The following is a 27,164-nucleotide window of genomic DNA, read 5'->3' on the forward strand; positions in this document are numbered from 1 at the left end:
TCCATCAATAGATGAGTGGATAAAGAAGATGTGGTACATATATACAATGGAATACTACTCAGCCATGAAAAAAGAATGAACTTTTCCCCTTTTCAGCAACATGGATGGACTTGGGGGGCATTATGCTGTGTGAAATTAGTCAGCCAGAGAAAGACAAATACTGTACAATATCACTTATATGTGGAATCTAAAAAAATTGCAGCTAAACTAGTGAATATAACAAAAAAGAAGCAGACTCATAGAGAACAAACTAGTGGTTACCAAGTGGGGAGGAGAAAGGGGCAGATCAGGGGGAGGGGGATAAGAGGTACAAACTGTTAGTTATAATATCAGCTACAAGGATATATTATTCGACCCAGGGAATACAGCCAGTGTTCTATAATAACTATGAAAGTGAAAGTCACTCAGTCATGTCCAACTCTTTGCGACCCCATGGACTATACAGACCATGGAATTCTCCAGGCCAGGATACTGGAATGGGTAACCTTTCCCTTCTCCAGGGGATCTTCCCAACGCAGGGATCAAACCCAGGTCTCCCGCATTGTAGGCGGATTCTTTACTAGCTGAGCCACAAGGAAAGCCCAAGAATACTGGAGTGGGTAGTCCACCTTCTCCAGCAGATCTTCCCGACCCAGGAATCGAACTGGGGTCTCCCACATTCCAGGTGGATTTTTTACCAACTTAGCTATCAGGGAAGCCCATAATAACTATAAATGGGGTAAAATCTTCAAAAATTGTGTATCACTATATTTCACACTTGTTGTTATTGTTTAGTAGCTAAGTCATGTCCAACTCTTTTGCGACCCCATGGACTGTAGCCCGCCAGGCTCCTCTGTCCACAGGATTTCCCAGGTGTGGAATGGGTTGCCATTTCCTTCTCCAGGGAATCCTCCCCATCCAGGGACTGAACCTGTATCTCCTGCTTGGCAGGAGGATTCCTCACCACTGAGCCACCTGGGAAGCTCCACAGTACACGTGTAACTTACATAAGGCTGAACATCAATTTTTATAAATGTTACAACCAAAAATAAGAAGAACATATAGTATAAGAAAAAAAATTAACTGGTGCATAAATACTGGGAGTTGAGAGTGGTTAACTTTAAAATATTGATGAACATGAAATAATCTCAAGCATCTCAATATTACAGTATTTAGGAATTTAGAAATAATTGTTAGTCAACTGAGACAGTATTTATTATCTGTCATCAATCTCAGCAGCAGTCTGAAACCCTACACAGTTTGAAAGGATTTGATGTCTACCTAGATCCCACCAGTTGCTAGAAGTTATTGTTGGATTCTGAAGAGCAGGAGCCAGCCCTCTATCATCAAACCATTGTTATTATCTCCTAAACACAGTCAACCCTTTCCTCTTAACAACACAAACAAAAATTATAGCACAAAAACTGGGTTAAATATTTGCCACTGCAGAAAACTCTAACGAACACATGTCAGGAAGTGAGGTTGTGGTTCCCATAGCAACAACCACAGGGGGCCTTTAGACCAATTCTGTGCATTTGTTTTGTTTGACTCTAAGAAGTAACCTAATTCCTTAACCTGTCATTTAAACGTTCAACCAAAAACCTTCGTCACAATGAATTCCCTTCTTCCTCTTGTGTCAATGGTCTTAGAGCCCCATAACCACCACCATTCACAGAATTAATGTGGCACTTTAACAACACTTCATTTTTAAGAGGGCTGTGAACACTAAAAAATTAATTACAGTATTTAATCACAGTTGTAGCAAGTGTCAAATGTTTTCATGTATTCATTCACTGCTTGCATTTTAAGCTATTTAACTCTAAAAAAGCCTAGTTCAGTTCAGTCACTCAGTCGTGTCCGACTCTTTGTGACCCCATGATCTAAGGTAATATCAATTTTTTCTTTAATGTTTTTTTGCCTCTCTATGAGTATCATTAGGAATCAAACCTCTTTATTAATAAGAGTCAAGAAATAAGAAAAAACATTAATGGCATTTAGACTATGGAGAAAATATGGGCAAAAAATTTTAACACAGAATTTTAATATTCAATTAATGCATATACAAATCTGACCCTATTAGGTGTACTGGGCCAAGTAATTTAGTACTTGTTCAGTTGCTAAGTCATCTCCGATTCTTTACAACCCCACAGACTGCAACATGCCAGCCTTCTCTTTCCTTAACTATCTCCTGGAGTCTTCTCAAACTTATGTCCATTGAGTCAGTAATGCCATCCAACCATCTCATCCTGTGTCGTTCAATTTTCCTTTTGCCTTCAAACTTTCCCAGCATTTGGGTCTTTTCCAATGAGCTGACTCTTCCCATCAGGTGATCAAAGCACTGGAGCTTCAGCTTCAGTTCTTTCAGTAACTACATTGATCTCCTTTAGGATTGACTGGTTTGATCTGCTTGCTGTCCAAGGGACTCTCAAGAGTCATCTCCAGCACCACAATCCAAAAGCATCAATTCTTCGGTGCTCAGCTATTTTAATGGTCCAACTCTCACATCTGTATATGACTACTGGACTAATTTAGTACTTAACAGTAAATATGAAGTGCTAAAACAAATAACTGATAGAATTCTTAATAGATATGTCACTTAATGTAAATAAAGGTGACAATAACAAAAGTCTAAAAAATGGTTATAGGTACATATTTTCCTATCTAGTCTGAAACAAAGCTAAAAAGTGTTTTACAAATCATAAATCATAAACAGGCCAAATGGGTGAAGGGGGTCAAAAGGTACACACTTCCAGTTGTAAAATAAATAAGTTCTGGAATGTAATGTACTACATGGTGACTATAGCTAAAAAACTGTATTGTATTTCTGAAAGTTGCTAAGAGAGCAGACCCTTAAAAATTCTCATCACAAGTTAAAAAACAAAAAGTGTAACCATGTGTGGTGAACTAGACACATTGTGGTGATCACTTCACAATATATACAAACACAGAATCATTATGTGTTACACCTAAAGGTAATATAATGTTACATGCCCATTTAAAAAATCACAAATCACTACACAACTGCCTGGAGGTAACCGTTCAGTTCAGTTCAGTTGCTCAGTTCTGTTCGACTCTTTGTGACCCCATGGACAGAAGCACGCCAGGCCTCCCTGTCCATCACCAACTCCCGAAGCTTGCTCAAACTCATCCATTGAGTTGGTGATGCCATCCAATCATCTCATCCTCTGTCGTCCCCTTCTCCTCCTGCCCTCAATCTTTCCCAGCATCAGGGTCTTTTCCAATGAGTCAGTTCTTCACATCAGGTGGCCAAAGGATTGGAGTTTCAGCTTCAGCATCAGTCCTTCCAATGAATATTCAGGATTGATTTCCTTTAGGATGAACTGGTTTGATCTTCCTGCAGTCCAAGGGACTCTCAAGAGTCTTCTCCAACACCACAGTTCAAAAGCATCAATTCTTCAGCGCTCAGCTTTCTTTATAGTCCAACTCTCACATCCGTACATGACCACTGGGGAAACCATAGCCTTGACTAGACGGAGGTAACAGTAGTTTCTCCTCAAATGATGTTTTCCCTAACATGCAATATAACACAGTGGGCTTATCTTTGTCTCTATGTTGATATCTTCAATCATCTGCACTCTGGTACAGGAGAGAGTCCTTCCAGCCCATAGGAAAGGGATATGATATCATGAAATTATAAGACATGCATAACTGGTCTCCATCCCAGCTGCTACAGGAAGAGCTTCTAAAACCCTTGGTATTGCTGAGTGAGACATAGAAAAGAAGAGTCTTTGTTATTCCTAACAAGCCCCTTTCAACCTACCTGAGCTATGCTAATGAGGTGATTCTGGGAAGATAGGGGCCTGTTGTCAAGGGAACTGGCTGAGTAGGGGATTGGAACTTTCCACCCCACCCTCAACCGCTGGGAGAGTGAAGGGCTGGAGATTGGGTTTAATCATCAGTGGCCAGTGATTTAATAAACCGTGCTTCTACAATGGAACCTCCATAAAGGCTCTAAATGAAGGGTTCAGAGGCCCTTGGTGGACCCAAGAAGGTGGGTGGGGGGAGGTGTGCGGTGCATCCAGAGGGCAGGGAAGCCCCACTCTCTCCCCACCCCACGATTTGTGCATGTCGTTTTCTCTTCTGTTCGTGGTTGTATCCTTTATAATAAACTGATCAGCGTGAGCAAACTGCCTTCCTGTGTTCTGTGGGTTCCAGCAAATTACTGAACCCAAAGAGGGGGTAGTGGGAACCCCAGATTGCATCCAGTCAGCCAGGGGTACAGGTGACAACCTGGGACTTGCTGCTGCATCTGGGGATGGGGGCGCCCTGTGGGCCGAGCCCTTAACCTGCAGGACTGAGGTGACCCCAGGAGCTGGTGTCAGAAATGAATTAAACTCCTGGACACCCATCTGATGTCAGGAATTACTGGCTGGGGCAGGAAAACCCACACATTTGGTGTCAGAAGCACTGTTGGCAAAAACAGATCCGAGTCCAAAGGAAAACAAAGAGGCCAGAAGGCTCTGCAGTGATCCTAGACTCTGGACTCCAGACCACCACAATAAAGCAAACATCGTGATAAAGTCAGTCACAAATATTTTGATTTCTCCGTGCACATAAAGTTATGCTTACACTAGACTGGAAGCTATAAGTGCGCAATAGCATGGGGTCGCAGAGTCGGACATGACTGAGTGACTGAACAACAACAAGCATTATGTCTAAAACAAATGTACAGACCTTAATTTAAAAAATACTTCACCGCTAAAAAATGCTAACTACCGCCTGAGCCTTCAGGGAGACATAGTAGTAACATCAAAGATCACTCATCACAGATTCCATAACAAATATAATCATAAAGAAAAGCTTGAACTTTTTTTGGTGAGAATACCAAAATGTAACACAGATACAAAGTGAGCAAACACAATGAGAAATGCCACCAATAAAGCTGCTTGATCCAGGGTTACCATAAACCCTCAATTTGTAGGGGAAAAAAGGCAGCATTCGAAAAGCGCAGTGAGCCAGGTCTGCCTGCACCTTCACCCAACGTGCCCTAGGATGCTCCCAGTCACGCTGTTGTGAAACACACACTGGAAATCCCAAGTATGTGTGTGTGAGTGTGTTTGTGTGAGCATGCTCTTGTGCTCATGCCTTCATGCACTCTGGTTGTGCTCCATGGACTCCAGGCTATGTATCCACTAAAAGGAGTAAAGACCTTTATGTACTTACTTAGAAAACCCTCCAATGTGCAATGGAAAATGAAGTTATTTGAAGAAAACATAACCACATTTATGCTATGTGGTTATGCATAACCATAATCATAACCACAAAAAGCCATTTGTGGGCAAAGGACCAGGTCTGGAACTATCTCGTCCAATACAGCATCCACTAGACATATCTTCTCCAGCACCCAGGGTGTGCTTAGTCCAAATGAGATGTGTCATAGTGTGGAACATCAAATTTAGAAGTTTAGTACAAAAAAGTATTAAAATCCTTTGTTGGCAATTTTATAAAGATTATAATAGAATAAGATGATAAATTTAAACTATACTGGCTTAAACAAAATATATTATTAAACATAATTTCACCTGTTCGTTTGTATTTATTTTAATCAGTGAACTTAAAATCAGGTAACATCCCTTGTTACATTTCTGTTGGACACTGATTTCAAGTAGCTACTTGCTGTAGACTGGACTGGAGAGGGTGAAATTCTCACTCTTTATATATGTCTGTGCTGTTTTAACTTTTATGGTGAATAGGAATTAATTCCAGAATTTTTAAACAAAGTTATTTTTAGAGAAAAAGGGCTCCTGAAGTTAAATTTGTTTCACCTAATGCTACGGCAGCTCCAGAGATGCAGTCAAAACTTTGTTAAATATGTTTGAGCCCTAGATGTTTAGGACAGATGGTGGGGGTGGTGTGGCATCGTCACCATCAGCATCACCAGCACCACCACCACCACCATCACCATCATTGTCATCACCCCCACCATCACTATCATCTAAAGCACCCAGACTAGTACTAAACATGTTTTAATTAATGTGAGAGTTGAACCATAAAGAAAGCTGAGCACCGAAGAATTGATGCTTTTGAACTATGGTGTTGGAGAAGACTCTTGATAGTCCCCTGGACTGCAAGGAGATCCAACCAGTCCATCCTAAAGGAGATCAGTCCTGAATATTCTTTGGAAGGACTGATGCTGAAGTTGAAACTCCAATACTGTGGCCACTGATGCAAAGAGCCAGCTCACTGGAAAAGACCCTGATGCTGGGAAAGACTGAGGGTGGGAGGAAAAGGGACAACAGAGGATGAGATGCTGGATGGCATCACCAACCCAATGGACATGAGTTTGAGCAAACTCTGGGAGATGGTGATGGACAGGGAAGCGTGGCGTGCTGCAGTCCAGGGGGTCACAGAGTCAGACATGACTGAGCGACTGAACAACAAAATGGCCATTAAAGTAGAAATACACATGATGATGCCTTTAGGGTTTATGAGAATTTAGGCCATTGTGGTCAGAAGCTAAGTACTAGTCCCACTGTGACAGAGCATGGACAGCTGGCGAGATCAGGGCCAGGGCAGAGGTCAAGAGGGGACAATCCAACTTTTAAGTCCTATTGCTGGGTTCAGAGGGTAAGGCTTGCTCTGACGATACGTTTGTTGACTGTAATCTGAGTTTCCAGATAAAAAGATCATCTAAAGGTAGTTTTTATCATGGTTCCTACCAGGACTAAGGAGATAAGCTCAACATGCCATACAAAAAACTGACTCACATTTCCACTGGGTGTGAAGCCCATGGATCCAGTTATGAAACTCACTATGCTTTTCACAAAGTACAGTTTCTAAGCCAAAATCGGGCTGAGAGGTCGTATGTTTGTCCTGCAGTGGACAAGAGAAATGGGTCCTCATCCAATCACACAATACCTAACTCAAGAGCAGAGCTGCCCATCCCACGCCAGCCCTAGTTTCAACCAGGTCTGCCCAAAAAGTTCACCAATCTTCAGAAATAACCATGGCAGCACAGCCAACCCAGTGAACACAACTCATAGCTACAAAAGGACTTCCATGGGCAAAGGAGGCTCATCCAGTCCTCACCCTGAGGACCACTCACCCTGGAGGGCACCGACTCCACAGAATAAGGCAGAGGTATGAATTAGAGAAACTCACCAAAGGAGATCCAGCAACACTTGAGGACAGATGGCTTTCTGCAGTGAACAGCATGTACCCAGATACCCTCAGGTCCCAAATTCAATTTCCAGGAGGAAAAAGGCTTTTGGTCCTCAGTCAGAAAGTCTCCAGTAACAGACAAATTGACAGAATACGATCCCATAACTCAATAAATCAGAAGTGTAACCTACTCCCCAGGGTGAGCAGCAAAGAACAGTGAAGCCACGTGGTGACCCAGCAGCCACGTTTCCTCTGAGTGGGGCGCCCAGCACACAGGATCCACGTCCACTAAAGCTCCCTGGCAGAAGTGTGGGCACCCATCCTGATCCTAGGATCCCAGGAGGGTCTCTAACAGCCTTGTGCTGGAGAAATCAATGAAAATAATGGTAATAGTATGTTACTTTTCTTGCAGGAACATACAAAATATATGGGCTTTCCTGGTGGCTCAGTGGTAAGGAATCCACCTGCCAATGCAGGAGACACAGATTTGATGAGGTAGATCCCCTGGAGAAGGAAATGGCAATCCAGTCCATGCGGTCAGAAAAGAGTCAGACATGACTTAGCAACTAAAACAACAACAAAATATGTAATAAGATATGTAATATGTAATAAGATATTCTAGAAAATGTAATAATATGTAATAATATGAAAATAATATGTAATAAGATAGTCTAGAAAAGGCCTTGAAGGTACTGGTTAAAAAGTGACATATGAAGATAAAGCCTTTCACTATTATTAGTCATACCTACAAATGTCTTCCCCTCAGCTACTGACTGCTCCAGACATGGAGAAACATTCCAGGTGGCCACGTTAGAGCCTCAGTGACCAGCACCCACACCTGCTGCAGCACCAGCTCAGTCCAGAGGATTGTCAGGTGTCATTCATGATGGAATGCCTCCCCTGTGTCATTTCTGATGGCAGAATCCCCTGGAATCCAAGGCTCCTGTCCTAGAAGGATATGGAGCTGAAATAAAGTTCTCCTGTCATCCCCAACCTGACCAGTTCTCTGGTTCATGTGGTTACACAGAAGTGGATGTGGAAACTTCATCTAAGTCATTCGGAGTCCAGTGTTTCCCTCCAAATGTCAGTGACTCAGGATTTTTGAACTAATGTGCGTGCACACTCAGTCATGTCTGACTCTTTCCAACCCCAGAGACTATAGCCCTCCAGTCTCCTCTGTCCATAGAATTTTCCAGGCAAGAATACTGGAGTTGCCATTTCCTTCTCCAAATCATTTGAACTAATGTTAGCAGAGCTTCATTCCTCTCTACCTTTCCAAACTACATGAAAGTTTCCATAAAAAATCTTTTTTAAGGACCAGCACAGGAATGTGAAGGCTTATGGGAATTATCTCTGTGCCACTTCATTGAACAAGTCATATCACATCTTTCCTGACTTTAAGCCAAGGGTACATGTCCAGGTCAGTGGCTGCTCTCACTGTGGCCACCCATCCCAACCATGTGACAAGGACACCACCAATCCAGTGAAACAACATCCAGCATTTCCTCATGGGATGCCACGTGGGAGTTCAAGAGGCCAACATGTCTTTCCTACTGACATCTGATACCACGAGTCTCTATAAGTCTGCACTTCATAGAATTTCAGCTTCCAATTATTCCAAATTAGCCCTTGAGATTTTTCTGCTTACCATTATTTATTAACCTTAAAGATTTTTGTGTGGATTTTCTTTCTTGAGAGGGCCTGTCTGGTGACACCGATATTCATGAGCCACTTAGCATACCTGGTGATCGCACACTGACAGCACCTCTTTGGCTATCACAGAATAGAAGCAATCGCATTCTCCTCCCATAAATTTATTCCAGATGATCAAGCCTCTGAACTTGATTAAAAAATCAGTTGCTAGTATGTAAACTACTTGCCAATAGCACCTACCGCATACTTATGCTACACCCACAAATAGTGTCTGGTGTTTCAAGTGTGTCCACTCTCCTTTAAACAATGCTGTGTGATGTCTCCTGTAAGGGGCACACACAGTGCACAAAGCTCCTGACACCTCAGACCCTTGCCTGATTAACCAGCTGTGCCTGCATCTTGTCCTCTTCCCCGGACGACACTTTCACACTTGGGTGGCCTTCTGGTTCCTTTCTGGAAACAAGGTAAGACTGATGAGGGAGAGCCATGTAGCATCAGCAGCAGGGCCAGAGTATGGATCAGGCCTGGCCAGGACAAGTGTCCTCTGCAAACACAGGTTCAGAAACAGCTACAGGAGGAGATGCAGCCACTGGGGTAGGCCTGGGCCCAGCAACCTGAATCTAGCTTCTCTTCTGTAGAAGTGAACGTGCTCGAGGCACTTTATTATCCAAAATCTCAGGGCCCAATTCCATCTCCATTCTGCTAATGCACCCACCAGTCACAGCTGAGAGGCGTGGCCAGGCCTGTGCTGCTCCGGAGCCCTGGATATCGTCAGCCCCCACCAGCCAACCATTCACACTCACAGTTCCAGGCCATTCAACGTACTGAAGGCAGCAATGAAACAGCCCATGCTGCTGCTGCTGCTAAGTCACTTCAGTCGTGTCCGACTCTGTGCGACCCCATAGATGGCAGCCCACCAGGCTCCCCCGTCCCTGGGATTCTCCAGGCAAGAACCCTGGAGTAGGTTGCCATTTCTTTCTCTGATCCATGAAAGTGAAAAGTGAAGTCGCTCAGTCGTGTCTGACTCCTAGCGACCCCATGGACTGCAGCCTTCCAGGCTCCTCCATCCATGGGATTTTCCAGGCAAGAGTGCTGGAGTGGGTTGCCATTGCCTTCTCCGGAAACAGCCCATGAGTAAGGTCTTAATCTGCCCTGAGACAGCCTGCGCCCACGCCTCATTATTCCACTGTCTGAATGAAGCCAGCTGGGCTTCTCGGGTGACTGGTTCTTTGGAGCTCGGCTCTGGTAGGGCAGAATTGGTTCATCTCATCCTCTGCGAGGACTCTGGCAACTGTGAAAGGAGACTCCAAGGCCCTTGCAGGGCCATCCCTGCCCAGAGGAAAGCGTTTTTACCTGGATGAGCTCCACCTCCAATCCCCCAACCGGAGCCTGTGGATTCAGAGACAACACAGACAAGTCCACTGTCAAAACTTATTTGCTGCACAATTTACATCATTTATGTCACCCCAGAGTTTGGTTCTGGAGATCACTAGAGGGATTGATTTGACTGATTTCAACGAATAGTATAACTCACCTCAAGAATAGTCCCCAACATAAGCCTAATACATGTGAGGTCCAGCCCACACCTCAAGTCTAAGTAGCCCACCTAGCAAGGATCTGGAGGAGAGTTGTAGCCCCACACCCAGGACGTGCATGTCCGCATGTGTGTACTTGTGCATGTATGTGTTTGTGTATGTGTGCTTGTGCATGTGTGTGCTTATGTGTGTGCATGCATATGTGCTTGTGCACATGTGCCTATCTGTGTACACTTGTGTGCATGTGTATGTATGTGTGTTTGTGTGTCACACACGTGCACATGTGTGCCAGAAAAGGGGCAGAACAGGAAGGGGAGACCTGATGGTTCTCCCCCCTCACCTGCCCTCCTGCACTCTCAGCTGCCTCTGCCCTCACAAATAGAGCAAATACAGCTGAAGTGCATACTCCTTTGTCCAAAAGCCCAAATTTAAAAGGTTCTGAAAATCACTGGTGTGTGGGACTCAGCTGGCAGCACAGCCTGATGCCCCCGCCCGTCATGGAGAGGTGACACCTGGCTGGAATGACCTTTGTCACCACGGGTGTGAAGACCCTGCCCCTGCAGACAGGACAAGGCCCACCGACCTGGGACACCCGTGCCTCTGGGGGGACAACCTAGGGTCTCTGGGCAGCACCTCCTGTGCCCTTTTCTTCACAGCACCTTCCACGGCTGACACCCAGGACAGGAGCTGTCTACTTCTCCTCATCCTACTGGCTTTGGCACCTGGTAAACGACCCCATTGCAGACATCCCCACTGGACTAAGTCTGACTTAGTCCAGAGACTCCACAGTATAAAATTCCAAAACTGGCCTACAGGCTAAGTTGCAAGAAAAAGCATGTAGACTAGAGCAATGGGACACAGGAATATGGTTTTGAAGGAGAAAGGCCCCGTGTGTCCTGGTCCTGCGGGTTCCCCTGTGCTCCCTCCAGACTCACACCAGCCAGGAACCTGGTTCCAGTGTCCTGATCTCAGCCTACAGACATGAAGAGCATGAACAACCACTGACCTAAGCCAGCAAGCAGCAGAAGCATCCCCTTTAGTCCCCGTGGAGGACAGGGAGGACGCAGCTCCCAGAGCTGCAGGCACTTAATTTCAATTGAGAACCAGGCAATTAAAAAATTATTGAATTACAGTTGATTTACAATGTTTTGCTAGTTTCATAGGCAATTTTTTAAGTCCCTTTCTAGTCCCGTGGTCGGTGAGCTCTGACTTCATGATCTTGCCAGCCAGCACTGCTAAGGGAAAGGTCACGAACAGACAGAGGAGGAGACACAGGGAGGTGGGAATGGAGGGTGGTGCCGACCATCACCTCCAGGCTTGGCTGGCCTGTCCCCTGCCTGCTGCCCACCCCCCACCACCCCCGCCCACTGTATACACACAAGCTCAGCTCCTGGCTTGTCATGAGTCAAAGAGAAGACACCGCTTTCTCTAGAGACCAGCTCCAAGCCCTCTGAGCTGTACATGTGCCAAAAAGATCATCTCAATATGCACACCTTCCCTAGAAAACCAAGTTATAAATCACGACAGCCCAAAGGCACTTCCTGTACGTAAAGAAATCAGAATTGAGGTTTCAGTAAAGCGCCATCTAAGCTGAGCTCACCACTGTATGATTAAAACCATGTAAAACCCTCCTTCTCAGGAGAGAGAAGAGACAGGGTTACAGAGTCTGACGCGGGCCTCTGAGTACCAACCCACATCAGCAAGCCCAGCCACTATGAAGCCGCTATGAAGTCCAACTGCCAAGCTGCTGGGACCTGCTGGAGTCAGGGTGTGGGAGCCACGGCAGCCCTGCCCAAGGGCTCACCCACCACTCAGCAAGCCCATCCATGAAACATTTCCACACACCCATAACACATCCCAGCAAATTTAGGAAAACCTACACGTGGGGAAACAGGTACTAATCAGGTACTGCTGCTGCTAAGTCGCTTCAGTTGTGTCTGACTCTGTGCGACCCCATAGATGGCAACCTACCAGGCTCCCCTGTCCTTGAGATTCTCCAGGCAAGAACACTGGAGTGGGTTGCCATTTCCTTCTCCAATGCAAGAAAGTGAAAAGTGAAAGTGAAGTCGCTCAGTCGTGTCCAATCCTCAGCGACCCCATGGACTGCAGCCTTCCAGGCTCCTCCATCCATGGGATTTTCCAGGCAAGAGCACTGGAGTGGGGTGCCATTGCCTTCTCCAAATCAGGTACTAATCAGATTCTAATCAGGGTGCAGCTTCAGATGGCACTGATTGTGGTGAAGGGGCCTGGGCAGCACCCGTGACGCAGTTTAGAAGGTATCGACCACATGCTTCATTTATTAGGCGCAGGACGAGTCTCAGGAAGGGAGGCCCGGGGCATCACCCCTGAGTGTGTCTGACACCCATTCCCTGAATGCAGTAGTGGAGAGCAGAGCCTGGAGCACTGCGGGGCCGGGCCTGTGCCTGGAGCCTCAGCTGTACACACAGCCAGGGCTCTGGGTAGGTCTGTGGGCAGCACAGCCCTCGGGGTCTCAGTCAGCACCCTAAGTAGAGGCAGCTAATCAAACAAACAGGAAGCTGGGCCCTGACTATGCAGGCAGAGAGCAGACGAGGGGCCGCTGTGTGACTGAGCTCAGGATGTTCTTTCTCGCTGAGGGGAGATGAGCACAGAACAGTGGAGCCGCAGTAGCTGTGGGCACCTGACTGCAGTGTGTGTGGGGGGACGGCTGTCACCACGGCAACCTCCCCGGCGGCCCAGGAGAACACGCCCTGTACAGCTCCCGGATGCTGTGGGCCTGCAGGGGACTGCCCCGCTGCAGGGAGCTCCCTGACAGCAGGAGTGCCCCTGGAGGACCCTGGGGTCTGTCAGTGTTTGCTTCAGAAGCTCTGCGCTGTTTCTGAGCTGATGGCGGAGGAAACACCTGGTACAAAAACAAAGATTTCCTAACAGAGGTAAGTCACCCTCTCGAGGCGGTGTCCCTGGCCTGTGACGCCGTGAACTCACACAGACCCCGTCAGCACTCCCAGTTGGGCAAACCCACGGACAATCAGGAGGCAGTTCCTGATGAGTGCCACGTCTTATCTTAGATACTCACATGCCTTCTGCCTTTTACTCCAAAATACTAGAATGTTTTCCTTAATTAAGAACTTGATTTTGCGTGTTTGTTTCTCATTTTGAGTTTCTTAAATGAGAAAGCATGAAGGACAATATAACAAAACTGGGCATCCACTGCTTACATTTTCTTAAGAAGTAAGACCTTCATGCTCGGTGTCCACTGAGCCCTCATCCACACACCCACGGACACACTAACACACCCAGACTCACGTCGTTGTTAGTTTCCTTGTCTTAATCCACAGATAAATATACAATAAACGTGTTTAAACATACATCAGGGACATCCTATGAAACAATCTTTTTGACACTTGCTCTTATTTTTACTCAAGAATCTTTCCAAGTGCCACATGGGTGACTATGGGCCACACTGAAATAAACACCATAAGCGCTCAACACTAGCATGAGGATTTCTCTAGAATGGACACGAAAAGATGAGCTTTCCAGGTGCCCGGTGAAGCTTTTCCACTCTACTGGATGCTGCCAGGCTGCTTGGCAATTGGACGCACAGCTAACCCTCCCACATGCAGTGTGAGTGGGCTGCTTCTCCCACGTCCTCACCATTCGATATGATTCGCTTCATTAACGCCTGTGGACGCGACAGGTGCCCAGCTACAGCCGGTACCTTAATTTGTATTCTCCTGGTCACTGCGTTATGGACCAGCTAGCCTCCCTCAACCCTGTTCCCAGCCAAACAACCACATGAGTCAAAATTATTTATTAAAAAGCAACCATTTAAAGTCTGGAAATTGGCCTAAGAACATGCAACAAATAAAGAAATATTAACAGTCCGCAGTAAACATGGTCTCAGTAAACTCAACCAGCTCCCTTCCTGTCCCCAGTCTGGTGTCTGGAAGTTCCTTTCCAGGCATGCAGATGGGTTTCCTCCCTTCAGCTTCAATGAAGGGGCCCAAGAGGCCAGGACACGGGCATCTCCCATTCTCCTAAACTCCAAAGGCCAAAATTCTGGCCATGCGCCAGCAGGCTAGAGCATCCTTCCCCAACCCAGTCCGTCTCTCAGGGAGGAAACTCTACTCCAGATACAGAAAGCCAGATGGCACCTCTACTGTCCTTTGCCCATAAAACAGAGGTTCTATAAAGACAGGCGCAACAGACTGAATGCTTGTGTCCCCCTCAATTTCCTGTTTTGAAGCTCTAATCGTCAGTGTGCTGGTAATAACTGGTAGGGTCTTCAGGAAGTGATCAAGTTTAGATGAGGATGGAGCTCCCTGACAGGATCAGTCCTGTATAAAGAGGAGGAGACAAGAGGCTGACACTGGTTTCTCTCTTCTTCCCTCCCTCCCTCCCCACTCTCTCAAACACATCAGCAAAAGGCCACACCCAGGAAGAGAATCCTCTCCAAGAACCTGACCACCTCAGCATCTAGAACTGACTTCCAGGCTCCAGAGCATGAGAAGTAACTTACTTGTTACTTAAGCCACCTGGGCTACGGTGATTTGTCAGAGCAGCACGACTAAGACAAGCAGCACGCCCAGAAGACCAGACACACCTGCAGCTGCCTGCTCCCGCCTCTAGAGCAGGGGTCACTCAGAGCAAAGCAGGCCTGGAGCCACAGCCCACAGCCTGTGCCCCACAGGAGAGGCAGTCCAGGAAAACCGAGAGCCCCTGACTCTCCCCAAGGAACTGAATTCATTTGAAACAAACTATGAGAAACCCAAGCCCAAGAGCACCCTCGAGACAATGGACATTTTGGTGAAGGAATGAAAATGAGGATGGTAAGTGTATGACAACAACGATAAAGGCAAACAAGTTTACCACAAAGAAGCAGGGAAATACACATCTAAGAAGAGCTTTCCTAGGGTTGCACCAATCTCAAAGAGAGACCTCAGAAACCATCCTTGAAAGGGGGCCCAGATGTAACTGGATCAGACTGTGTGGCACAAAGTATTCCCCTGGGCATAACAGAGAACAACAGAGCAATCAGCTGACAATTAGCAGAGCCTGAAGAATTCCACAGACAGACGAGTCTGGTGAGCTGCAGTCCATGGGCTGCAAAGAGTCGGACACAACTGAGCGACTTTTACTTCACACAACAGCTGGATATGATATCAAATGAGGCAGAAATGTTAAGATAGAGAAAATATTGAGACAAACAAAAATCTAGTAAAACTAGTTATCCAGGTAACTGTGCAAGGCTGTGCCCTCTGAAGAACTCACATTGCAGGGGATGTAGACATCACTGAGGAAGTCCAGTCAGTTCAGTTCAGTGCCTCCGTCATGTCTAACTCTTTGTGACCCCATAAACCGAAGCACGCCAGCTCTCCCTGTCCATCACCAACTCTCGGAGTCCACCCAAAACCATGTCCATTGAGTCAGTGATGCCATCCAACCATCTCACCCTCTGTTGTCCCCTTCTCCTCCTGCCCCCAATCTTTCCCAGCATCAGGGTCTTTTCAAATGAGTCAGCTCTTCGCATCAGGTGGTCAATGTATTGGAGTTTCAGCTTCAACATCAGTCCTACCAATAAACACCCAGGACTGATCTCCTTTAGGATGGATTCATTGGTTCTCCTTACAGTCCAAGGGACTCTCAAGAGTCTTCTCCAACACCACAGTTCAAAAGCATCAATTCTTTGGCACTCAGCTTTCTTTACACTCCAACTCTCACATCCACACATGACTACTGGAAAAACCATAGCCTTGACAAGATGGACCTTTGTTGACAAAGTAATGTCTCTGCTTTTCAATATGCTGTCTAGGTTGGTCATAACTGTCCTTCCAAGGAGTAAGCATCTTTCAATTTCATGGCTGCAATCACCATCTGCAGTGATTTTGAAGCCCCAAAAAATAAAGTCTGAACTGTTTACACTGTTTCCCCATCTATGTGCCATGAAGTTATGGACCAGATGCCATGATCTTAGTTTTCTGAATGTTGAGCTTTAAGCCAACTTCTTCACTCTCCTCTTTCACTTTCATCAAGAGACTCTTCAGTTCTTCTTCACTTTCTGCCATAAGGGTGGTGTCATCTGTGTATCTCACGTTATTGATATTTCTCCCAGCAATCTTGACTCCAGCTTGTTTCATACAGCCCAGCGTTTCTCATGATGTACTCTGCATATAAATAAGCAGGGTGACAATACACAGCCTTGATGTATTCCTTTTCCTACTTGGAACCAGTCTGTTGTTCCATGTCCAGTTCTAACTGTTGCTTCCTAACCTGCTTACAGGTTTCTCAAGAGGCAGGTCAGGTGCCTGCCTGACCATCTCTTTCAGAATTTTCCACAGTTTATTGTGATCCACACAGTCAAAGGCTTTGGCATAGAAAATAAAGCAGAAGTAGATGTTTTTTTTGGAACTCTCTTGCTTTTTCCATGATCCAGTGCATGTTCGCAATTTGATCTCTGGTTCCTCTGCCTTTTCTAAAACCAGCTTGAACATCAGGAAATTCACGGTTCAAATATTGCTAAAGCCTGGCTTGGAGAATTTTAAGCGTTACTTTACTAGCGTGTGAGATAAATGCAATTGCGCCATAGTTTGAGCATTCTTTGGCACTGCCTTTCTTTGGGATTGGAATGAAAACTGACCTTTTCCAGTCCTATGGCCACTGCTGAGTTTTCCAAATTTGGTGGCATATTGAGTGCAGAACTTTCACAGCATCATCTTTCAGGATTTGAAATAGCTCAACTGGAATTCCATCACCTCCACTAGCTTTGTTCGTAGTGATGCTTCCTAAGGCCCACTTGACTTCACATTCCAGGATGTCTGGTTCTAGGTGAGTGATCACACCATCATGATTATCTGCATCATGAAGATCTTTTTCGTACAGTTCTTCTGTGTATTCTTGCCACCTCTTCTTAATATCTTCTGCTTGTTACGTCCCTACCATTTCTGTCCTTTATTGAGCCCATCTTTGCATGAAATGTTCCCTTGGTAGCTCTAATTTTCTTGAAGAGATCTCTAGTCTTTCCCATTCTATTGTTTTTCTCTATTTCTTTGCATTGATCACTGAGGAAGGCTTTCTTATCTCTCCCTGCTATTCTTTGGAACTCTGCATTTGGATGGGTATCTTTCCTTTTCTCCTTTGCTTTGACAGTAGCCATTGAGAGAGGGCAGAGAGACTGAAACCACAATCACAGACAACTAGCCAATCTGATTACATGGACCACAGCCTTGTCCAACTCAATGAACTAAGCCATGCTGTGTGGGGCCACCCAAGATGGACGGGTCATGGTGGAGAGGTCTGACACAATGTGGTCCACTGGAGAAGGAAATGGCAAACCACTTCAGAATTTTTGCCTTGAGAACCCCATGAACAGTATGAAAAGGCAAAAAGATAGGACACTCAAAGATGAACTCCCCAGGTCAGTAGGTGCTCAATATGTTACTGGAGATCAGTGAAGAAATAACTTCAGAAAGAATGAAGGGATGGAGCCAAAGCAAAAACAACACCCAGTTGTGGATGGGACTGGTGATAGAAGCAAGGTTCAATGCTGTAAAGAGCAACACTGCATAGGAACCTGGAATGTTAGGTCCATGAATCAAGGCAAATTGGAACTGGTCAAACAGGAGATGACAAGAGTGAATATTGATATTCTAGGAATCAGCAAACTAAGATGGACTGGAATGGGTGAATTTAACTCAGATGATCATTATACCTATGGTGGGCAGGAATCCCTTAGAAGAAATGGAGTAGCCATCATAGTCAACAAGAGAGTCCGAAATACAGTACTTGAATGCAATCTCAAAAATGACAGAATGATCTCTGTTCATTTCCAAGGCAAACCATTCAATATCATTGTAATCCAAGCCTATGCCCCAACCAGTAACACTGAAGAAGCTGAAACTGAACAGTTCTATGAAGACCTACAAGACCTTCTAGAACTAGCACCCAAAAAAGATGTCCTTTTCATTATAGGAGACTGGAATGCAAAAGTGGGAAGTCAAGAAACACCTGGAGTAACAGGCAAATTTGGCCTTGGAGTACAGAATGAAGCAGGGTAAAGGCTAATAGAGTTCTGCCAAGAAAATACATTGGTCATAGCAAACACCCTCTTCCAACAACACAAGAGAAGACTCTACACATGGACATCACCAGATGGTCGACACCGAAATCAGATTGATTCTATTCTGTGTAGCCAAAGATGGAGACGCTCTATACAGTCAGCAAAAACAAGACCTAGAGCTGACTATGGCTCATATCATGACCTCCTAATTGCCAAATTCAGACTGAAATTGAAGAAAGTGGAGAAAACCACTAGACCATTCAGGGATGACCTAAATCAAATCCCTTATGACTATACAGTGGAAGTGAGAATTAGATTTAAGGGACTAGATCTGATAGAGTGCCTGATGAACTATGGATGGAGGTTTGTGACATTGTACAGAAGACAGGAATCAAGACCATCCCCAAGAAAAAGAAATGCAAAAAAACAAAATGGCTGTCTGAGGAGGCCTTACAAATAGCTGTGAAAAGAAGGGAAGCGAAAAGCAAAGGAGAGTACAGTCAACAAGTACTAAAAATTAAGCAAGCAACAAAGTCAAAAGGAAGCCCCAGAGGGAAGATCAACATTCTGGACTGTCACAATAAGTTACCTAGAATGTCTAGTTTTCAATACAAAATTATGAGACACACAAACAGGAACATGTGATGCACATGCAGAAACAAAAAAAGGGGGGGCAATGGAAAAGAAACTGCCTATGAGAGCACCCAGGTTTTAGACTTAACAGAGACACCAGAACATCCATTATAAATATGTTCATAGAACTAAAGGAAACCATGCTTGGAAAACAATTGAAAATAGTGAATATCAATAAAGACATAGAAATTGGCAAAAAAGCTAAATGGAAATTCTTGTACTGAAAAGTATGATAATTGAAAAGTTCATTTGACAGGTTTGGAAATAAATCTGAATTGCAGAGGAATAAGCAAACTTGAGATAGGTCAGTAGAGAAGATGCAACATGACAAGCAGAGGGGAAAGGGGGATGAAGTAAAATGAAGAGAGCCTTAAAGAAATGTGGGCCAGGGACTTCCCTGGTGGTCAAGTGGCGAAGACTATTCTGTGCTCCCAATGCAGGGGTACAGGTTGCATCCCTCATCAGGGAACTAGATCCCACATGCTGCAATGAAGATGGGAGATCTCATGTGCCACAACTAAGACACAACACAGCCAAATAAAATAAATAAATATTAAAAAACAAAAAAATAAATGTGGGCTCTCATTAGCTAAATCAACATATGTGTAAAAGGAACAAGAGGAAAAAGGGGAAAGAGAAACAGAAAAAATATTCAAAGAAACAATGGCTGAAATCAAAGTTCCACATTTTGATGCAAAACATTAATATACACATCCAAGAAGCTCAACAAATTCTAACCAGGATCATGCAGAGATCCACACCCAGACACATCATTACACAAAAGCTAAACACCAGGAGAAAAGCTGGAAAGCAGCAAGAGAAACGATTTGTCCCATACAGGTGAACGCCAAGAAGACTGTTTCTGAAATTACATTAGGAACAATAAATTTAGAAGGAAATGGCATATTCTAAGCGCTGAAAGAAAAAAACTGTCAGCCAAAAATCTTACAATTATCAAAATTAACTTTTCAAAAATGAAGGTAAAATAAAGAAATTTCCCAATAAATAAAAACAAAGATTGTATTACTGGCAGAACTTAGAAGAAATACTAAAGTAAATTTTTCTGACTGAAAGCAAGTGACTCAAGCCAGTCATTCAGATACCTGGGGTGGGGGTGGGTGGGAGCACCAGTAAGGTAGGCAAAATAACAGTCCTCCCCAATCTCCACACCCTAATATCCAGAACCTGTGACTTACATTGGGGTACATGGCAAAGGGGAGTTGAGGCTGCAGATGGAATTAAGGTTGGCAATTAGCTGATATCAAGACAGGAGATGATTCTGGATAATCTGAGTAAGCCCAGTGGAATCACCAGGTCCATATGACTGGAAAAGCAAAGCAGAAGAGAGACAGCAAGCAAGATGGCAGTGCGAGGGCTTAGTCCCAACTCTACATGCTCTGAAGATGAATGGGCCGAGTCATGCAGCCGCTGGAAGCGGAAGCAAGCAGGGAAGTGGATCCTACACTAGGCCTCCCAGAGGAACACAGTACTGTTGACACCCTGACTATAATCTAGCAAGGACATTTCAGACTTCTTACCTCCAGAAATGCCAGATAATACATCTGTGGTCCTTTAAGCCACCTCATTTGTGATAATTTGCTACAGCAGCAACAGAAAACTAATACAGCTGGTAAAGATAACTATTATAAAAGAAAACAATTAAAAATACCACATAAATACACATTTTTTCTTTCTTCCCTTAACTGATTTGAAAAGCAATTGCAGAAGACAATATGCATATGGTTATATTAATAATGCATGTAATTATATACACGTAATTATCAAAACCAGTTGGTTTTAGAGCATGAAGACAAAGAGCCCAAGGAGAGGAATACAGCAAAGAGAGAAACCCTCACACACATGGTCAAATGATTTTCAATGAGGTGCCAACACCACACAATAGGGAGAGGACAATTTCTTCAACAAATGTTGAGAAAACTAGAAATCATCATGCAAAAAAAAAAAAAAAAAAATGAAGTTGGACTTTACTCATTATCTTCACCACCTACAAAAATTAACCCAAAATGGATTAAATACCCAAACATAAAACTCCTACAGCAGATGAAATGCTTTGTATCATTGGACTTGACATTGCTTTCTTGAATAAAACACCAAAAGCACAGGCAACAGAACAAAAACAGACAAGTGGGACTGCTTGAGACTTGGAAGCAGTCAACATGCCCTTCAGTAGGTGACTGGATACATAAACTGTGGTCCATCCAAACAATGCAGGATTAGTCAGTGATAAAAAGAAATGCACTACCAAATCATAAAAAGACATGGAAAAACCTTAAATGCATTATCATTGAGTGAAAGAAGCCAATCAGAAAAGGCTAAAGAATGTGATTCCAACTCTATGACATTCTGGAAAAGGCAAAACCACAGAGACAGGAGAAAGATCAGGGTGTGGAGGAGGGAGGAACAGGTGGAGCATGGAGAATTCTTAGCACAGTGAAACTACTGTGTGCAGCATTATAATGATGGATACACATCATTATGTATTTGTCCAAAGCCTCAGAAAATACAACACCAAGGGTGAATCCTGATGTAATCATGATGAAACCACGGACTTGGCATGATGCCAACGTGTCCATGCAGGTTCATCCATTGTAACACGCGGTCCATCAGGCAGGAATGGTGATGGGGGGTGGTGGTGGGCTGTGGTGTGTAGGGGCAGCAGATGTGTAGGAAATCTCTAGTGCCATGCTCAGTTGTTAAATTGTGTCCAATTCTTTGCAACCCCATGAACTTTAGTCCACCAGGCTCCTCTGTCCATGGTATTTTCCAGACAAGAGTATTGGAGTGGGATGCAACTTCCTCCTTCAGGGGATCTTCCTGACCCAGGGATCAAACCTGCATCTCCTGCACTAGCAGGTAGATTCTTTATCACTGAGCCACCTGGGAAGCACCACAGGAAATTTCTAACTTTCTCCTTAATTTTGCTGTGAATGTTAAACTGCTCCAAAAATACTGCCTTAAATTATTTTCAATTCCTATTTTTATTTGGATTAAAAAAATTGTAAATGCTAATAAATGAATTCAGCAAAATTGCAGATACAAAATCAACACACAAAAATCATTTGCATCTCGATAATAACAATGAACAATATTAAAAGGTAATTTTTTTTAATTTTCATTTACAAAAGCATCAAAAAATAAAATACTTAGAAATAAATTCAATCAAGGAGGCAAAAGACTAATACACTGAAAACTACAAAACACTGCTAAAAGAAATGGAAAGAGACATTAATGAATGGAAACATCCTACATTCAGGGATTGGAAGGCTTAATATTGTTAAGATGACCATATCGGGACTTCTCTTGTGGTCCAGTGGTAAAGAATGTGCCTTGCAATTCTAAGAATAAGGGTTTGATCCCTAGTTGGGAAACTAAGATTACAAATACCAAGGGGGTACTAAGTCCCCGAACTGCAACCTGAGAGCCCACAGGCTGGCCTCAAGCCACAACAGAAGATCCTGCATGACACAACAAAGATCCTGTCTGCTGCAACTAAGACCTAACGCAGGCAAATAAATAAATGAAATAAACATTATAGACAAATAATAAACTTTAAAAAAAGATGACCATATTACTCAAAGTGATCTATGGATTCAATGCAATCTCAGTCAGAATTGCAATAGCGCTTTTTTGCAGAAAGAGAAAAACCCAGCCTAAAATTCATATGGAGTCTTAATGGAGCCCAAGTAGCCTGCTGCTGCTGCTGCTAAGTCGCTTCAGTCGTGTCCAACTCTGTGTGACCCCATAGACGGCAGCCCACCAGGCCCCACCATCCCTGGGATTCTCCAGGCAAGAACACTGGAGTGGGTTGCCATTTCCTCCTCCAATGCATGAAAGTGAAAAGTGAAAGTGAAGTTGCCCAGTCGTGTCAGACTCTTAGCGACCCCATGGACTGCAGCCTACCAGGCTCCTCCATCCATGGGATTTTCCAGGCAAGAGTACTGGAGTGGGTTGCCATTGCCAAGTAGCCTAGACAATATTAAAAATGAAGAAAAAAGTTGAAACACTCTCTGATCTAAACACTTCCAACACTACAAACACTATAAACCAACAGTGATCAAACCATGGTGCTGGCACACAGAAAGATAAACAGACCAATGAAACAGAATAGACAGCCCAGAAAGAAACCCTCACACGTATGGTCAACTGACTTTCCACCAGGGTGTCAAGACCATTCAGTGGGGAAAGAGGTGTCTTTTCAAAACATAGTCCTTGGGAACCTGAACGTCTACGTTCAAAACAAATGAAGCTGGACCCTCACCTTTTACATAGGGATTCCCAGGTGGCTCAGTGGTAAAGAATCTGCCTGCCAATGCAGGAGACACAGGAGATTCAGGTTCAATCCCTGGGTCAGAAAGATCTCCTGGAGAAGGAAATGGCAATGTACTCCAGTATTTTTGCCTGCAAAATCCCATGGACAGAGGAGCCTGAGGGGCTACAATCCATGGGTGCCAAGGCCATTCCATGGGCAAAGGACAGTCTTTTCAACACATGGTCTTTGGGAAACCTGAAGATCCATAAGCAAAACAAATGAAGCTGGACCCTCACTTTCTACCACACTAAAAAATTAACTCCAAATGGATCAAAGAGCTAAACAATTAAAAATATAAAATTCTTAGAAAACCTAAGGTCAACATAAAACTTTTAGGGAGTTCCTGGGCAGTCCAGTCAGTGGTTAGGATTTCGTGCTTTCACTGCCATGGTCCCAGATCCATCCCTGATTGGGGAACTAAGATTCTGCAAGCCACATGGTGCAGCAAAAAAAAAAAAAGAGAAAAATCATTTGCAAGTCATACATTTGATAAGAAATTAATATCTAGAATATATAAAGAACCTCTTAATACAATAACAAAAAGAAAAAAACACAATTCAAAAAATAGGACTTGAATTTCTCCAAAGAAAACATACAGATGTCCAACAAGTTCAGCATCACTAGTCCATTAGAGAAAAGCAAATCAGACACAATGATATAGCACTTCACACCCACTAGGATGGTGTTACTGTGCCTAGTCATACACCCGACATGGAAAACAAGCTCAGATTATGTTTATATACATGCTCAGAGCAACATTACTCACAGTAGCTAAGAGCTGGAAACAACCCAAGTGCCCACCAATAGATGATGGATAAACAAAATGTGGTAAATCCATACAGTGGAATATTATGAAGCCTTAAAAGTGAAGGGAGCTCTGAAACATACTACAACATGGATGAGCCTTGAAAACATTACACTAAGTGAGACAAGGCAGACACAGAAGGACAAATATTGGATGATTCCACTTATATGACATACTTAGAATAGGTGAGTTCACAGAGACAAAGTAGAATAAAGTCACCAAGGGTGGGGTGGTGGTGGTGGGGGTTGCGCAGTGGGATTAAGTCAGTGTTGAATGAGGATGAAGTTCTGTTGTTAAGGAAAAAAAGTCTGAAAATGGATACTCTTAAAGCTTGACCTATGCTTAGTCACTCAGTCATGTCTGACTCTTTGCAACCCCATGGATTGTAGCCTGCCAAGCACCACTCTCCATGGGAATTCTCCAGGAAGGAATACTGGAATGGGTTGTCAGGCCCTCCTCCAGGGGATCTTCCCAAGCCAGGGATAGAACCCAGGTCTCCTGCATTGCAGGTGGATTCGTTACCATCTGAGCCAACAGGGAAGCCCTGATGAAGGTTGCGTATCATAAATTTACTTAATGCCACTGAATTTAAAATGGTAAAAAGGCTAAATATTATGTATATTTTAGCACAAAAAGAAAAGGAACAAAGTGTTAATACATCCACAACATGGTGAAACCTGAAAACACACCATTCAGTGAAAAACACGGGTCACCAGAGACCAGGGACAGTGTGATTCATTTCTAGAGCAGACAGATCCACAGAGACAAAAAGCAGATCAGCCCTGCCAGGAGCAGGGGCTGGAGTTACTTCCAGTGGGCAGTTTCTTTGAGGGGTGATGAAAATGTTCCAATATTGGTTTGGTGATGGCTGCAGTTTTGTGAATGTAACAAGAACCCCGGAATTATACACTTTAAATGGTGAATTGCTGGGTATGTGAACTATACCTCAGCAAAGCTATTTTTCAAAAGGAAAAGCTATTCCAAGTTACCCCGGGCATTTACTTGTTCCCAGAACACCACTGGGAACAGGTAAATGTCCCAGGCGTGTTTCCTGTGTTCAGTCACTAGCAGTACAGAACCCTGTTATGATTAACAACAGCTAGTATTAATGTCAGATCACACATTCCTTGGAAATGTGATGTTTATTTATATGTCCCTATTTTCTCCAGCCACACAACTAAAAGACACTTGCTCCTTGGAAGAAAAGTCATGACAAACCTAGACAGCATATTAAAATGTAGAGACATTACTTTGCCAACAAAGGTCCATCTAGTCAAAGCTATGGTTTTTCCAGTAGTCGTGTACAAATGTGAAAGTTGAACCATAAAGAAGGCTGAGCTCTGAAGAATTGATACTTCTGAACTGTGGTGTTGGAGAAGGCTCTTGCAAGTCCCTTGGACTGCAAGGAGACCAAACCTGTCAATCATGAAGGAAATAAATCCTGAATATTCATTAAAAGGACTGTTGCTGAGGCTGAAGTTCCAATACTCTGGCCCCCTGATTCAAAGAGCTGACTCATTAGAAAAGACCCAGATTCTGGGAAAGGTTGAAGGCAGGAGGAGAAGGGGATGACAAAGGATGAGATGGTTGAATGGCATCACTGATTCAATGGATAGGAGTTTGAGCAAGCTCCAGGAGATGGTGAAGTATAGGGAAACCTGGTGTTTTGCAGTCCATGGTCACAGAGTTGTACACAACTGAGCGACTGAAAAACAATTTTCTCCTAATATTAAAATACATCACATTTGGTCAATACTAGTTCTACGTACAGAAAAACCTTGCACATTTGGAAAGAGATTCTATGATATGACTGCTCTACTTTGTGACCCCTGGTCTCAGGTGGGAATAGGCAACTGACAGATCTGTGTATATGATTCCTGAAACATTTCACTGGAGCCCATGGGACTGCAGCACAGGGTCCTGAACCTCTGCTACAGACCGAGCACCTGTGTCCTCCCAACACCATGTAGTAACCCACCCCAAGGTGAAGAGGTCATGAGGGTGCAGCCCCCATGCACAGGATCAGTGCTCTGATGACAGAGACCCCTGAGAGCCCACAGCCCTCCCCACCTGTGAGGACACTGCAGAAGATGTCCTCTGCCAACTAGCAAGCTCTCAGCAGACACGGGATCTGTGAGTCGCCCGGATGCCGGGTCTTGTTCCAACAGTCTGAACTTTCTAAGGACAGAACCACCTCATTTCCAAAGTCCCTCTCTGGTCTATAACGTGCTCAGTCACTCAGTCCTGTCTGACTCTGCGACCCCATGGACTGTAGTCCCCCAGGCTCCTCTGTTCACGGATTCTCCAGGCAGAATACTGGAGTGGGTTGCCATTTCCTGCTCCAGGGGATCTTCCTGACCCAGGAGTCGAACCCACATCCCCTGCATTGCTGGTGGGTTCTCCACCGCTGAGCCAGCAGGGAAGGCCCTGGTCTATAAAGAGAGTGTCCACATCTGTTGAAAACCGAATGAGCTAATTCCAACCTTTAGCTCCTTCTCTCCTAGGGACTGACGCCAGGAGCTGACATTCGGCCTCAACACAGCTCCAAGGTCAACCCGCGAGGACTCGAGCTGAACGCACGGCCACCCTGCGCCCACGCTGAGAGGAGAGCGGACGCAGTGCCGGCCTGAGGCCCATGGGCCGGCTCGCTGGGGTCCGAGTCGACCAGGTGCCTCTCCTGTCACCGGTCTCAGCCTTCACTGTCTGTGCCTGCAACCTCACAGGGGTCCTGAGGGGGCGGTGGGCATGTCCCTCCTGACTGGGCACTGAGCAGCCACTGCCCTGGTCCCCGCGGCCGCCCTGCCCGCGCCCCACTCCCCGGCCCCCTGCACGGGGGCCCGCTTCTCCTGACAGGGAGCCCTGCTGGCTGTTCCCCCTCAGCCGGCCCGAATCTCCAACAGCTTCCCTCAGGCCCCTCGTTTTTCGTGCTCCTCAAAGCCCGTTCCCTCGGGGTGCCCGGGGTCCAGGAGAGCCCTCTAGCCCAAAGTACAGATTCCGGAGGCGGCCGTGACCCGGCCCTCGAGTAAGTCATGGGACAAGAGAAAAGCGGAAATCCAGAGTCAGACCCCAGCG

At 44.9% G+C, this 27,164-nt stretch overlaps 1 protein-coding gene across 7 annotated transcripts in view; it reads right to left on the reverse strand.

The window, feature by feature from the left end:
- The window catches only part of DLGAP2 (DLG associated protein 2), a 635,944-nt gene that overhangs the window by 569,853 nt on the left and 38,927 nt on the right, over positions 1-27,164 (reverse strand). The gene's annotated exons all lie outside the window — the stretch shown is intronic.

This window comes from Bubalus bubalis, chromosome 1 (genome assembly GCF_019923935.1).
Source record: "Bubalus bubalis isolate 160015118507 breed Murrah chromosome 1, NDDB_SH_1, whole genome shotgun sequence".
NCBI lineage: Eukaryota > Metazoa > Chordata > Mammalia > Artiodactyla > Bovidae > Bubalus > Bubalus bubalis.